We start from the raw sequence: 13,188 nt of genomic DNA on the forward strand, positions 1-13,188 counted from the left end.
GCACTGGGACCTGTGAGGTCATTCAGCGCTGAAATGGAAATTGACAGTAAAAGGTTTGAAATGTGTACAGAAGAAAACCTCGCAGCTACACTATGAATCAATTGTTAGGAGAGGGCGGAGAGTAAGATGGAAGAAAGAGAATATGAAAGGAGGTACATCAAAAGGAACGAAAGGGGTTGCAGCTAATAGCCGAAGGCACGCTGCAAGGAACCTCAAGTAATGCCTAAAGTGCACCACATGAGGTGCACTGACGGCACTAACCCTCTTCGGTCATTATTATACTGAACGACAAGGTTCCTTAAAATCTGCGAGATCTCAAATGAAACCGAATTAAGTAACAGTAAACAGATAACAGCGCAAAAAAAAAAAAAAAAATTCTAGAGATTCAAGCTTCTGATATCTCCAAGAAGAAGGATATCACGCGAACTTAACTCTCGGTTCCTTATCAACATTCCAAGGCATACAATGGTCTATAACTGCCTAGCCGGAAGGCCCTAGATTCACTTGTTTAAGTAATTGTTAACAATGGTACATCTGAATGACTGTGCATGCGTGCGGGCATTTAATATCATTTCCTTTCAAAAAAAGATACCAGTACCTAAAGCTGAATGCGAAATTGCCCCCAACGGGATAATCCACTTATAAGTGGAGTAAATATTACTGTAACGGAAGATGGTAGTATGAAAGAGTCCAGATTGAGAAAAGACTAGAAGCGTCTCTAGACTGATTTATAAAAATTTGACTACAAAGTCAAGCACTGGGGCACTTTGTCAACCTGCGATTAGGACAGTGAGAAGAGGAAGTTGGAGCTGCTGGACAGCAAGATGGAAGAAAGTGAGTGGAAACGGAGGTAGGGTAAAAGGCTAAAAAGTGGACGCAGCTAGGGGCCGAAGGGAAGCGTCTATTTAAGCCAAGGCCGAAATGTACGACAGGATTGTTGAACCAACTCCCCTTCATGGAGGTCAGGTGTGGATGCTGATGTGAATTTAAGCATAAAGGTTAGAAGCTGTTGAGATTAACTGTATGCATAGTCTATGTGTTGCGTAAGAAGAATAACTGACAGGGCGATAAAAGTGGAGATATGTACATGTGGTAAAAAGGTAGGTGTATGCAAAAGGACTGATCAGAATTTTTTGAGATGGTTCGGTCATGTGGACAGAAGAGAGGACAATTGGCTGATGAAAAGGATATATATAGTAATTGTAAAGTATTACGAAGAATGAGGAAAGTAACACTATTGTCAATTTTCCGGACAGATGAAGAGGGAGAAGTATTGAAAAGGAAAGGCGATAATAGTAATAATAATAAAAAAAAAAACATGGCGAACTTAAGCGGGCCGAATTATCGCCCACCGCACTTTAAATCACAACGCGTTCTTGTTAACTGTAATCCTTTTACCTAAATGGGCATTTTATTTCCAACCGGAATATTGAAATGACTATGAATTACAATACAATATAAACATTACACTGGACATCATGTGCCCACATCAGAGCAGTTTATTTAGTGAAATATTACAGAATGTGATCCATTGCAACCCATGCCAAATTTTCCCTGAAACTCAGGGCACTACCCACAAGTACAACACAAGCAACGTCTCGACGTAAGTTTCCACATCTAAACACTAAATTTAACTCGCTAGGAGTCCCACCAACAGAGGATCGTCTTCCAGTGGTCCCCGACAGATTTCAACCATAGGTGTTCGATTCCAATCAATAACGCAGTTATAATCCATCACTTTATTGCTATCGCTGACCTTGGCTTTAAAGTGATTTCAAATCAGATGTTCTCACTGTCTAAACTTGACTGGACTAGACTCTAAAGTTGTGTAAAATATTGTCTAGATACCCATTTCAAAAAATATCATCAGGTATTGTCTTGTGTAATACAAACTAATCAGCATTCCTTAACCCAACATTATATTAGAAGTATTTTAATTTCTACCCAAAGTAGTGATTAGACACTTCAGTAACGACCAGTATTAAAGCAGTATTCGCGTTGCGTGCTCTCTACTCTGTGCTAGCGTGCTTTATGCTGACATGATTCTTGAGTGAAAGCCACATCTGTTATCATGTCCAAACGTCAACATCGTCATTAAAATCACAAAACCTTTCAATTTTTATGCAAGTATTCAATTTACCAATGACCTTGTATTACTTCTTCGTGTCCTTTGTCAGAGGAATTCCACTTACAAAGGACACCGGGAATCTTGCCAAGTTTTGGTAATTTTTTTGAGTTTCCTGTTTACCTGACCCATTTTCACTTCTTTCATCTACGAGGCTAGTTTCTCACTTCCTTTAAGGTCGAGTCCTACCTTTCCTTTCCTTCGGATTGGGATATGAAATTTAAGCCAAAGGCCAAGCGCTGGGACCTATGAGGTCATTCAGCGTTGAAATTATGTTGAATCAATTGTTAGGAAAGGGTATAAATTGGAAGCGTTGAAGCTACGGGCCGAAGAGACGATACAAAGAACCTTGAGTGATGCCTACAGTGTACAGTGTGAGGTGCACTGATGGCAATGCCCCCCCCCAACCCCGGAGTCCCACGGAATTCCATTCCCTCGGTTCTGGCTTAAAAAGAGGGCAATGGATTACGTGCAAAAGAACGGACATTGTTTGTGTTCCAGACGACCCTGTTTGTTTGTTTGCCAGTTTCTTTCCAAGGACGTCACAAACGAAGTGGCCATCACGAGACCCCAACAATTTCCATTCCGAATAACACCAATTGTTATTTCGAATCAGCTGAAACCTCATACAAATGTCCGAACGTTTCTCCAGTTTCAGGGCTCCACTAAGCATCCCTTCTACTACACATTAGATAATTAATAACATTTCAGTCTGTCACCCGAAACATACCACTAAAAGCACCGTGTATTATAAACGAGGGAAGCATGTCCAAAGCATATGACGAATCTACACAACCGCCATCCACCTTTCGCCTACGCAGCTGAGTAAGCGCTGAAGATTTGATCTCAATGAATCAATTCCATCATGAATAATACGCCGATACTCAGAACTCGCCACATTTCCGCGTTAAAGATCTGTTGTCGGAAGTGAACCGAACAGAGAGAGAGAGACCTACAATCTTGGCTTAAAAAAAACATCGAACTCTACTTCCCGTCAGGAGAGATACGAGGCGTTCTTTGTAACTGCGTAAACAGAATCATAATCGCAGCTTAAAAGACCGTTACCAAAAGTTTTCTTAAAATAGAAGAATATATTTTCAAAAACAACCACAAAAGTTTGGCAATGTAGAGGAATAAATTATTTAGAGCTTTCCTAGATTGTGACCCCAAGGGGTTTTAACCTGGTATGTATCCACCTTTGAAGCGTGTTTAGTACAATCCCGTTGGGGATTACCGTAAGAACATAAACAAAAGACTGTAAACATCTTAAAGATAATGACTCCCAAGAAATATTAGTCGTAGATAACGACCCCCGAAAACCCTAGGGGGTCACTATCTAGGAAAGATCCAAATATTTTCAAAAACAGCCACAAAAGTTTTGGCAGTATGGAGAAATAAAATATTTATAAAAAAAAAAAAAAACTTATACACATTATTTTCGATGAAGACAAACAATTCTCTGAAACTGGGTAATACATATTTCCTAGATAATTAAAAAATATTTATCAGATATTGTCCTAATGAACATTAATTAATAGGCATCATAATTAAACCCAACATCAGACTATTGTATCTTAATTTCCAGCTAAAGTTTGCATGACAGAATCCACAAAACTGCTCATGAAAAACCCAAAATCCCATTGAATTACCTTTCCATATGAATTGATCCATACAGAGAAAACTTAATTCCAATTTGAATTCAGCAACAGGTCAATTAAGAAGGAGGAGGAGGAGGAGGAGGAGGAGGAGGAGGAGGAGGAGGAGGAGGAAGAGGAGGAGGAGGAGGAGGAGAGGAAGGAGGAGGGAAGGAGGAGAGGAAAGGAGAAAAGGGAAAAAGGAGACGAAAAAGAAGAAGACGAAAAAGAAGAAGAAAGAGACGAAGAAGAACAAAATTTACCATTACTGCGCATCCCCCTAAATTCGCAGACGCGGATTCGACAAAGAAGCAGGCAGGCAGCGCATCCCGGCCAAGAAATGGACCTTAAATTTGCACGACACTGCCCTTCACAAGGCTCTTCCTAAAGGTCTCTGAATGTCACTGGGCCAAGAAGAGATAAAAATGCGTGCTTGATTACGAATAACAGATTGATCTGAAGTGGGGACGCGACGTTGAAGATAATCGACCCTCAAATGTATATATGTATGTACGTGCGGATGTATATACATTTTACATACATACACAAATATATATACATACATACAATGTATATATATACACACATTTTACACATCATATATACACACATTTCACTATCTGTATAGACATTATAAAAAAAAAAAGACAGACGAATAACATTACTGTCACCCCAGAACGTACGTATGTATACACATTTTACATACATACATACAGACATATATATATATATATATATACTTATTTATATATATATATATATATATATATATATATATATATATATATATATATATATATATATATATACATTTACACATATGTACACACATTTCACTATCTGTATACACGTACACACTTACAGAGTATTTAAAAACAAAAAGACAGACGAATAACATTACTGTCACCCCCGAACGTGACAAAACGTGGTCCTCTTTATAATAATACCCACAGAGACGCCACAAGGGTTCAGATGACGCACGACGCCTATAAATACCTCGCACTGACGACAGAACCCCATCGACAAGATGGACCGGGCGACGATCTCTGTCCTTTTCCGAGTACACTGACGGATGGGGGAACTTCCGTCTACCTATAAATGAAGTCCGGATTGCGTCACGTACAGCTGCGGCACTTTGGGAAAACATAAATACACAATTTATGATCGGCAATTCTATAAACTGGAATTGGAAATGGAACTGGAATTGTGCCTCCTGGGAGGATAGTTTAATGGACACCCCTCCCATCCAATAAACTAGCCTCTCACGAGGCACAATTCCTTGTTGTGGTGAACACGTGCTCTAATATATATATATATATATATATATATATATATATATATATATATATATATATATATATATATATATATATATATATATATTATATATATATATATATATATATATATATATATATATATATATATATATATATATATATATATATATATATATATATATATATATATTATATATATATATATATATTATATATATATATATTATATATATATATATTAGAGAGAGAGAGAGAGAGAGAGAAGGGAGAATCTTGAACATATGTTCATATTCTGTGTGGGGGGACATTGTACCCAAACAAACCCAGTTAGCACTTGCGCTGAAGTTTCATACATAACACATTCTGAGTACTGTCACACATAACACATTGTATAGAATGATATTACACACACACATATATACACACACACACATATATATATATATATATATATATATATATATATATATATATATATATATATATATATATATATATGTGTGTGTGTACATTATATATATATATCAAATATAAAGAGTCCATAAAAATGCCAAAATGTAGAAAATAAATGCTATATTTCAGACACTAAACTGTCTCTCTTCAGGCATTACTTGCCTGAAGAGAGAGAGTTTGGTCTCTGAAATATAGCATTTATTTTCAACATTTTGCCATTTTTATGGGCTCATATATTTGATGGAATTCTGTTTTAACAGAAAATATTTCACAATCATATATACACACACACACATATATATATATATATATAGTATATATATAATTTCTTCATATATAATACATGCCTATAAATAAAATACGACAGTTATTGTACAAAATGGATATTTCAATTAAAATAAAATAAGACAGTTATTGTCAAATTTCCCCACCACAAGGGAAGAAATCTCCCACAACATTAGCAGTTTTAGGTACCTGCACAAACCTTGCTAAAACCAGTTTAAGATTCACCTCTTCTCTAATTTTACAGTACCATTTTCCATTACATTTACTCTTAAACACCTACATTTATCAACTGCTTCCATTCATGGCTCCATCTTCTTTCTATTTACACTTGCTGCCTTACTTTGGCTATCACTTTAAAACTTTATTCTTGCAAAACTTTCAAACTCTTTCACTTGCTTATGTAGTTTCTTTTCACTTTCCCCAGCCGGTACTGAAACAGTAGCAGACACCAACTATCCCAAATTAATTCCCTATCCCATGATCTTCCTCCTACATCTCTTTCTCGGGATTCTCGAGTTTCTCCATTCGTGTACTTTCAACAGCTAAGGATACATAAAACACTTTTTTCATACAACATTTGCAACAAACGAGTCATTATCACAAGCTTTCTTAGATCCCTCTATGCCACATTTACTACGAGAATCTATAGATAATACAGGATTAGGTTGTGTCTTTAATTAAGCTGGGAATTTTTCTTTCTCTGAAAAATACTCAGATTACGCAGATGAAATTCACATTGGATGTTAACATTTGATTCTCTCTCTCTCTCTCTCTCTCTCTCTCTCTCTCTCTCTCTCTCTCTCTCTCTTATAACTGTCAAACTATTCTTTGCTTTAAATCCTGTCATTTATCTTACCTTTTCAATCAAAACCTTTAACATACACCTTCCCTAGTAGAGCATATTAAGTACTGTTATGTCCCTAAAATTTTTAAGATGCCTTTACCGTCGTTACATTAATTAAACAATGGGGTCACTATTCTTCTCACTCATTCCTTTGGAACCTATCCTTCCGACAAACATACCTTAAGAGTCCTGGTCAGCCACTCCAGCGCACTGCAACCACCATACTGCAGATTCTCACTAGTAATATCAACTAAATCCAAATGCTAAGTTTTTATTTACAATCTACTTTACAATGGCAGTTTTTTTTTTTTTTTGTTTAACAGGAACGCCGATAACCTTTATCATCAATAATGATGGAAGTAAAAAATAAAAGATAAAAATAAACCTATCATGCAATCACAGCCCTCAGAACCACGCGAGTTTCTGGGTGTCCTTGTGCAGGTCAACCTGTTGATACGATCAATTAATAACTATTAAAAGATCCCACGGGACTTATAAGATTGAATGTGAAAGCCCTCCAGTTAAAGAGAAAACTATCTTCGTGAGTTTGAGACAACACTCACACTTGTCAATACACACATATAAAACATACTATATCACTAAATAGCCACACAACTTCATTGTGTATATATATTCCTACTAGTCGTTTTACGCTTCAATAAAACGGGATGGTTTACATTTCAGATTCTTTAATTTACATATTACAATTTACCAAGTACTAGCTTTCGAAGGCAAACTGTCTTCTTCGTCAGGTACCTGATGAAGAAGACCTCTGAATCTTCGAAAGCCAGTACTTGGTAAATTGTACTTTGTAAATGAAAGAATATGGAATCTAAGCCATCCCGTCTCATTGAAGCCTAACACGTGTAGAATGAATACACACTATGTATACAAATATACCATACATACATCACACACATACACAATTTATATATATATATACACACATATATATATATATGTACATATATATATATATATATATATATATATATGTACAAATATATACCATACATACATCACACACATATACATATTTATACATATATATATATATATATATATATATATATATATATACATATATATATATATATATATATATATATATTTATACACACACACACACACACACATATATATATATATATTTATATATATATAATATATATATATATCATATATATATATATATATATATATATATATGTACATATATATATATATATATATATATATATATAAATTATATATATATATATGTAATATATACATAATATATATATATAGATAAAGTGTGTAATTCATAACAAGTTCGCCTGAACACTGACAGAACTTGAGATTGGTTTCCGGGCAAGGACAGGGCACTGTGAGCACTTTTTCATCGAAACCCACTTCATCTCAGCTGACCTACGCAACAGACTATGCACCTAGAAGTCAATTATTTATTGAGAGTCGTTGTCGCGATACAGAATGGCTTGAAGCCTCATCCCAAAATACCATATGAAAATCGGAGGGGTCCCAAGTTCCGAATTAGAATAATCTTGAAAGACTTGATGTGACCAACTGTATCACAAAATGAGAGAGAGAGAGAGAGAGAGAGAGAGAGAGAGAGAGAGAGAAGGAGGAGGGGGGAGGGAATCACTAATTGGATTGCAGACTTAAATAAAAATGTAAACTTACGAGGTCGACCTATGCTTGACATTACTTTCACGAACACCTGAATGTTTCTGTCATAAAGCAACATCTTATTTGTTATTAACGTGGATTATATATATATTTATATATATGTATATATACATACATATATATTTAATATATACATATATGTATATATATATATATATATATATATATATACAGTATACCTATATATATACAATTATACATATATACTGTATACATAACGTAACAGTACATTATACGCAACGCTGATTTTCGTCTAATAAAATACTTTTCTTTGTGCCAGCGCCATTAATTAAAGACTGACTGACGTTCTTCTCATCTCACTTACCTCGGATTTTTCGAGCAAGGCCAAACACACACACACACACACACACACACACACAGGTGACCAAGCACCTGTCCAGATAATTATTACACTCACCGCAAAAGAGTTCGCTGTTACTCACTTTTCGCAACGGTTCTTCATCTTTCGTATTACGAAGGTCGAGCTCGATACAGTATACCGGTTATAACCTGAAATGAATGAATCTGGTTTACCTACAGAGACATCGGCCGAAGAGCTTGCATCGAGGTCTCGTTACTTTGTTGTCTGTTTGGCATCTCAAGGATGGGGGCCAGTGAAGTTTCGGGGGGAAGAGAGAGAGAGAGAGAGAGAGAGAGAGAGAGAGAGAGAGAGAGAGAGAATGGACCAAGGAAAAGCTGATTAGTTTTTGGACACGCTTCGAGAATTCTTTTAATAAAGAGCAGAAAGGACTGACTATTCTTTACACCGTTGGCTGATATCAATTCCCATGAAATGACTAAGCTGTTAAAATAAACATTATACCTTATAACTTAACTCGACGTAATACTATCCATTTTACTAATTAAAACCTCTCGTCTTAACATTCGGCCAAAGGAATTTAGAACAGTTAGGATCCTGAGTTCTACAAACATAGACGCATTGTACCTCCAAGTTCTACAAACATTGTACCTCTAAGTTCTACAAACATAGACGCATTGTACCTAAGCTCTAAAAACATAGACGCATTGTACCTAAGTTCTAAAAACATAGACGCAATGTACCTAAGTTCTAAAAACATAGACGCATTGTACCTAAGCTCTAAAAACAAAGACGCATTGTACCTAAGCTCAAAAAACATAGACGCATTATACCTAAGCTCAAAAAACATAGACGCATTGTATCTAAGCTCTAAAAACAAAGACGCATTGTACCTAAGTTCTAAAAACATAGACGCATTGTACCTAAGTTCTAAAAACATAGACGTACTGTAAATACGATGGAGCATTTCATAGAGCGAAGTTCAGCTATGAAATGATAAAAGTGCATTTTCCCTTTGATAAAATAACACCTGATTAAGACATGTACAAAAAAAGATTCTATTCTATAAATTTTAATTGTTTTGACATTGAGATCAAATACAACGAAATAATGCCATAATTTACAATAAAATATTATTGACGTAACAAAATTCTAACTTCAAAACAACGCCAGCATTACTGTTGTAAATTAAGACAAAGCTCAAGTCAAATAGTGATCCCATATTGACGTCCATATGATCCCCTGGAATAAAATAAAGAAAAATAGTTTTCAAAACAACACGAAAAAATAAAGTGCTACCATATTTTTCGTGGTCTGCAAAATTTATGAAATATCTTAAGCCGAAGAGAAATTACATCGTATATATAAAACTTCCTTGCATGTACATATATACGAGGTTTCGATAAACATAACAGATTCTCGACAAACGCAAGAACACTTGTGGACGTGTAAAAATCAATTTCTATAAACGGGGTGATTCATCTTTACAGCTGAACGCCAAATTAATAATAATAATAATAATAATAATAATAATAATTAATAATAATAATAATGTGTAGAACTCTCGATGTCGGGAACAGGACTAATTTGATTTAAGGTCCATCAATAGACTTTTTTACATTTTTATAAAGTCTCACATTCTACCACTGATATATTATTGTGGACCTAATAAAATAATAATAATAATAATAATAATAATAATAATAATAATAATAATAATAGATACCGAAGTAGCTCCAGGACTCATGCAGAAAAGTGTGCTACTAGAAACAGCGCACATAGTGAGAAAAGTGATGGACTCCTATGAAGGCAGGATGCAACCCGGAACCCCACACTATAAAAACCACCCAGTCGAATAGTATGACTGATAGACCGAAAAAAAAATTAATTAAAAAAAAATAATAATAAACATCGAAGACCCATAAATAGAACATTTCAAGTCCGGCAGTACGAAGGCAAACGAGTTTGATCTCTACAAAAAAAAAAAAAAAAAAAAAAAAAAACGGTTAATAAACTGCCAAGCTCTCGCGTACATTACGCCATCTGTTAGCGGCGCTTTAAATAAACCCGACTCGTGTAAACACGATCAGCGCCACAGAACTTCGACTTCCGACTAAGCCGACCTCCTGGTGCTGCCTGTCAAGTAAACAACAGACGACTTCCTCTTCCTCTGGGAACTCGCATTATTTAAACACGAATTGCAACTGAAACAAGGATGTCAACAATGGTAGAACGTAAGATAATGCTTCCTTGTTTATATCTTGAAATATCTTGAGGGAAGTTTTCGTTATTAAAGATGAAACTATTTAACGAAAGTATTTTCCCGAGTCTTACTCGGAAAATTATCAATCGAATTCCAACGATTCTCAAGCAAGAAACATTACTAAGATATTCTCTCACGACACAGTTTCACAATCGTCCGCTTCTTTACACTTAAACTTCTATTTATATAACTTATTTTCTTTCCTCTACGCGGTAATCACATACGCGTCTTAAAATTATTCGGGCACCCAGACTGAAAACTTTTGGTGCGAAGTTCGTTGGCATATGTTGGCAAAAATGCTAACAGGTGCTACACAATTGCTCGCGTGGCGCAGCGTTAACGTAAGAGAACAAATATTTACCAAGGGGGGAAAATGAAAAATTTACCCCCTCCCCCATATAAAATATATAAAATATTTGTATGCAAATGTGCATGCATGCATACATTATGTAAATATGTTGTGTGTATATATGTATTATATATATAAATATGTTCTGCATATGTGTGTGTGTACACAAGTTCATGTGTGTGTGTGTATTGTGTAACAGATGCAACAACCAACAGCAAGGACGAGATCGGATTCTTATGCAGAAATATCATCACCGAATAAAATTCTATTGGAGAAGCTCTTCACTACATTAAGAGAAAATCCTATTCTATACATTATCCGCGCTTCTGCCGTTGGGTCGGGTCAGTGACCCCGGCCTCCAGCCCACTGGCGACTTAGGGTTACAATTTAAATTTAAAAGGGTATTTTACGACCACTTACAAGGTCACATATGGACTTAATCTACATAATATGCATATTGAAAGGCCCATATGCATATAATGTAAGGTACCTGCATATGCATATAGACAAGCACATACGCATATTGACTGACACGTAAATTTACCCATAGTTGGACAAATACGCACATACAAATGCATATTGACAAATACAAAAATACGTTATCAGGGCAAAATGTACTCTCAAGGATTACAAAGAAAGTGCATTGTCAATGACGTTGAAATTTTAAACACAAAATTACGATAATGTGTATTGCAGTTTCTCTGGGTACGAGTTCTAAACTCATTATGCATGAGAATATAGACAGTGAGCCTTTACCTTCAGGATATATATATATATATATATATATATATATATATATATATATATATATATATATATATATATATATATATATTATATATATATATATATATAGATATATATATTTGAGAGATATATTATATATGTATATGTATATATATATATATATATATATATATATATATATATATATATATATATATATATATATATATATATATATATATATATATATATATATATATATATATATATATATATATATATATATTAATTATAATATAGAGATAGATATTTATATGCGCGCGTGCGTTGCAGAATACAAAGTGACTATCGATAACGCGTTTTCGCTATAAAATCCGAAGGTACTAATCTAAATGTATTTCTGCGTATGTCACCAGCCGCTTGCACAAGGCGTGACTGTCGGCCATTTGAAAAATTTATAGCATTCGATGACCATGACCTTTTGGCGAAATGTTTCGGGGCTAAGTACGAAGCAAATTCGTATTTTTGGTAAATGGTACAGTACAACGGCCTGACAGCTTCTCTTTAAAAAAAAATATTTGTGGTACTGTTTCGGGAATGCGTAGGAAAAAATAAAATTACAAGTGTATACGTATTATATGAATATATGTATATACATATTGTATATATATTATATATATATATATATATATATATATATATATATATAAATAATGTATATATATATGTATATATATATAATTTAGTTCCGCGTCTCACACAAAGAAACGCAGGTCAAAAGATACTCAGCATCGGTCTAATCAACATATCCTTATCGCACCTTGAAAAACCACTATCGCTTGTCGCTACGACACTGCACCGATATGATAATAATTATAGTTTAAAACACCACATCTTATTTCAGCGCCGACATGATACACACAAGCTTGCCTCCCTACATTCAACACAGCCTCCCAACACACTATATGAGACGCGTCTGTCCACGGACCTGTCATAAGTACACCGTCAGAGGCACTCGTGTCTTCACGCCAAACACCAGAGCTCGGATACCGCCTGCTTCTATAGCACGCCGATGTTGACGACGCTTTGGCTACCCCGGAGTCACCCACCCCCACACCCCCGCCCTTCGGCAGCAGCTGCCATTGTTGCCAACGAACGCCATGACACACGACGCCGCCTTCTACAGAATGCAGGGCCTTCTGTCTTTACCTAAAGGGAAAG

The 13,188-nt window shown here is 35.2% G+C and overlaps 1 protein-coding gene across 7 annotated transcripts in view; it reads right to left on the reverse strand.

Annotated features, from left to right (window-relative positions):
- LOC136828354 (monocarboxylate transporter 14) overlaps positions 1-13,188 on the reverse strand; it is a 167,992-nt gene that overhangs the window by 75,651 nt on the left and 79,153 nt on the right. For 2 of the 7 annotated variants that reach the window (XM_067086294.1, XM_067086291.1), the window contains exon 1: positions 12,956-13,072. The exons of 4 other annotated variants lie outside the window; for them this stretch is intronic. The gene's annotated coding sequence lies outside the window, so the exon portion shown is untranslated. Of the gene's footprint in view, positions 1-12,955; positions 13,073-13,188 lie in introns of those variants that run through there. One more of the 7 variants, XM_067086292.1, reaches the window with a different exon arrangement.

Source organism: Macrobrachium rosenbergii, chromosome 42, assembly GCF_040412425.1.
Source record: "Macrobrachium rosenbergii isolate ZJJX-2024 chromosome 42, ASM4041242v1, whole genome shotgun sequence".
NCBI classification, from domain to species: domain Eukaryota; kingdom Metazoa; phylum Arthropoda; class Malacostraca; order Decapoda; family Palaemonidae; genus Macrobrachium; species Macrobrachium rosenbergii.